Here is a 4,369-nt window from a genome sequence, read left to right as displayed (position 1 = left end):
GATTCTTGAAGCAAGAAAAAGCAGCAAAGAACAAAGCTTGCAGAAAAAAAAAAAGAGAAGAAAAAATTAGGCGAAAAAAAATAGAAAGAAAAAGAAAAAGCAAGCAGAAAAAGCCAATAACCCTTAAAACCAAAAGGCAAGGGCAAATAAAAAGGATCCCAAGGCTTTGAGCATCAGTGGATAGGAGGGCCTAAAGGAATAAAATCCTGGTCTAAGCGGTTAAACCAAGCTGTCCCTAAAAAAAGCATCTCCATTCGCTTATCTGAAATTCCTACCAATGATTTACATAAGTACCTCTATCCCTATTTTATTATATTAAATTCGAAAACACCATTATCAATTTATATCTGCCTAACTGAGATTTGCAAGGTGACCATAGCTTGCTTCATACCAACAATCTCCGTGGGATTCAACCCTTACTCACGTAAGGTATTACTTGGACGACCCAGTGCATTTGCTGGTTAGTTGTATCGAAGTTGTGAACCATGGTATTGGCACCATGTTCTTGGCGCCATTGCCAGGGAAAGAAAGAGCCATGAATTTTACATCATCAAAGTGTAATCACGATTACGCGTACCAAGTTGCTCACATTGCCAGGGATTGTTCGAGCCTGGACATCACAATTTCGTGCACCACCCACCATGGAAGAAGTCCTCCGTGCCGGGCAGGAGCTGGGAATTAATAAAAGTCCCGGCATCGAAATTCTTCTCCATCATCGTGAGGATCCCCTCAGGGCTGGAGGACGGTTTCCTTTTCCTTGGGTTATCAACAACAACAACCTCAGGACCTTCACCCTCCACTTCTGCGGCCAGTTGGGGACTTAGGCCGATGCTAGTCCCGGCCACCTGACCTTGGGTAGGCTGGGACTGGGCCTCGATCTCGGCAGGAGAAGAATGAGGCACCTCGTTAGTGTGGGTGGCAGAGTCATCATCACTACCCCCAAGAAGAAATGTGTTAAACAAAGCATCAAGTCCAACCTGCTTGCAAGCCATGGATACTGCAACAACAGACGAAAGCTCGTTAGACGGTAAAATGGTTAATCAAACAACAAAAATAACAAACACGAATAAGCAGCCAGGCAACCACTCACCAATATAACTCCTAGCCATATCCTGATCCCTCATAAGGAGATGGGAGGTTAACATGGTTCTTGCCGAAGACAGCCAACAGAATGTCAGCGACCTTCTTGTTTCGGAAGACAATCCTTTGTATGTCACCTTTGTGAAGGCATTAGCCCCGCCCCAAAACTCCAATAGGTTGGGATTCGACGTTCCCCTTTTAACGTCAACCAAAAGGGATGCCGGCCTTCGGCCGAGCGAACCTTAAAATATCTATCCTTAAAACCGTGGTAGAAATCTTCGAACAAGCCAAAGATCCTCCGACCTTAGGCAGACCGGAAGGACATGAAGCCTTTTTTGGCCCTTTCCTCCTTCGAAGGGTTTGTCAAGGTAAAAAGAAATAAGAACACCTCAACGGAGGTCGGCAGCTCTAAGTATTCACAAACCATCTCGAAACAACGGATAGAAGCCCAACTGTTCGGATGCAATTGAGACGGTGCCACGTCACATCGGTTGAGCAGCGCTATTTGAAAGGGGGAGAAGGGGATGCGGACCCCTAAGTGGGTGAACATTGTCTTGTACATCCAGATCCAATCAGGGACCCGGGGAGAGTGTAGGTTTAGTTGGAATATCCGTTCCTGGCTGGCAGGAACAAAAACCTCATAGTTAGCCTCCTCGGGACCTCCCCCGCAGAGATAGTCGGCTTGTCGAAACTTCGTAAGTTCCTCCAGAGACATCTGATTAGGGGCATCCTTCACGTCCGAGGTCACCCAGGCATATCGATCGTAGGGTGCTCTCGCAACGGGACGTTGGGCCATACCTATAGTGGGGGCACCACCCAGAGTCAGTCGGTAAGGTCGGGAGACCAGAACTAAAACCAGAAACTACAGTTTGCCTATGCAGTATCTACAATCAAGCATAGCCTAAATCTATTGTTAAAAACAAAGCCTAAATACCAACAACCTGGAATGGTTACCCCCTAGTATATCTACGTAACACTGACGCCATCAAACACGAAATTCAATCAAATAAACAGCGCGCATGCAGAATTGAGATAGAAGAACAAGCGGTATAACAGCAAGATTAAACTAGCCTGAATAAGAGAAGGAAAAAGGAACTTACCAGGATGACAGTAATGATCGAAGGATGCTGGAAAACATTGGGGAGATTTGAGCGAAGCAGGAAATTCACAGCAAAGAAGTTTGGAGGGGAGGAAGGAAGATGAGAGAGATGGGATAATAGTGGGGAAATGAAAACTGAAACGAATGAAAACTGAAAGCAAAACTGACTCCAAGAAGTACGAAAGTCAGGGATAGAGCAGTCATTTCACGCAGGATTCAAATAACCCATTAAGAGCATTAAATGCTCAGCGCGAAGAATGAGGCAACAAAAGGCATCCCTTCAAAGCGACGAGGCTCACTCGCGCGTAGGGGGCACGTCCCTACCAAAACCGACGACTAACCGACAGTGTTTTAAAATAGCGGCCATGGCGGCGCTATGGCGGAATGGCGTGGCGGGATTTGGCCTCGCCGCCATACGTAGGCCACCGCAACGTGCTTATCACGGCGGGGCAAAAGGCGCCGCAATTGCGGTGGCGCCATGGCGGTCCGCCATTGAAAATGGCGAAAATGGCGGGTTTTTTCGGATTTTTCAAAAAAATTCTAGGGTAATTGAGTAATTTTGCAAAACCCTAAATGAAAGAGTAACCCACGTTCAGCCGCTGCAGTTCAAAAACGAGCCTTCCTCTCTGAACGTCCAAAACGGCTCTTTCTCTCTGTTCTCTTTCTCTCTTCTCTCTGCCTCCAATCACCGCCGATCTTAGCCACCGTCCGTCGCCGCCCGTCGCCGCCGCCTGTTGCCGTTTGTCGCCGACCGTCACCGCTGGTGGTCACCGCCGCTCATCACCACAGTTTCCTCTTTTTTCTGGTTTGTAGAAGTTACCGTTCCTTTTTTTTTTTCATTCAGTTCACTCACTTCACTGTCTCCTTCTCCTTCTCTTCCCTCATAAACCTCTCTTCCCTCATAGTTTTTATGTTTTATGTCTTCTATTTTATGGCTTGCTTATGACTTTTGAGTTATGATTTGAACTTGATGTTATATTTATTTGCTAAATTTGCTACTATATTTGCTATATTAATTAGATGTTTTATGACTAGAAAGTTGCTTATATAGATAGATTTTATAGTTTATTATATTTGCAATTTTTCTGCATGTTTTTTTGCACATATATGTGTATTTTAGAGGTAATCCGCCATTTCCGCCATTTTCCGCAACGCCATCCGCTATAACTTTATGGCGGATTTTTGGCTCACCGCCATTTGCCGCCATGCGCAATCAAAAACTATGCTAACCGATCAAGAGACGAAGCTACCGGAAGCCAGGGAACACACCACCTAAGTTGTCTCCAACATTAGCTGGTGCGTTGGGGACACTGTTACGGCCCAGCCCAGCTGGCACTCTGCCTGGTCCGACCCGGCGTGCAGGGCTACCAAACCCAAGCGGTCGGTTTGCTGAACGTCGCGCGTCCGGACCACGACCCGGATACCTTCCCTTCAAGCAGCCAGCTACTTGACAGCTGGAGAAGGAAACTTCTAGGAAAGAAACCTAGCCTGTGGGACCCACCCTACTAACAGGTATAAATGGGGAGGGTCCTACCCCTCCCCCACAGTACGTCACTATACTCTCACTGCCATCTGTAACATCTCTGACTTGGGTGTCGGAGTGTCATTGCAGATGGCTCCCCCTCACACCGCAGCAACTCGGGAAGTCATGAAGTCTCCGCCTTCTTCCTCTGGACCCAGACCAAGGCTGGTTCCTACCATTCCATCTCCATAGCTCCACCGACCCGTCCGGAACTCGAAGTACCAAACACATAACAAGTGTAATAACTCGTGTCATACACGTGATAAGATTAAAATTATATAATTTTAATAAAATAGCCACTAATACATCAAATCAAATTATTTTTTATTCTTTTACCTTTAATATTTACTGTAAATATTATTAATTTAAATAATATTAATATCGTTCGATTCAGAGATATTAATAAAAAGTTCATAATCATAATAATTATATAACCATATAAAAAATTTTATAACCATATAATAATTATATATATTACTCTTTATTATATAAAAAAGAGTACAAATAATAAATCTCTTAACTATTAAATCTATATCTTATTTAAAATTAATTTATGATTTAATTAATGGGTTTTAACAAACTAAAAAGATAGTGAATGATTACAAATTAAAATTAACTATACAAAATAAAAAGTAAATATAGAGGTAAATAATCATTAACATAAGAAA

The sequence above is a fragment of the Arachis ipaensis genome, chromosome B09 (assembly GCF_000816755.2).
Source record: "Arachis ipaensis cultivar K30076 chromosome B09, Araip1.1, whole genome shotgun sequence".
Classification (NCBI taxonomy): Eukaryota; Viridiplantae; Streptophyta; class Magnoliopsida; order Fabales; family Fabaceae; genus Arachis; species Arachis ipaensis.
This window is presented reverse-complemented; position numbering follows the sequence as displayed.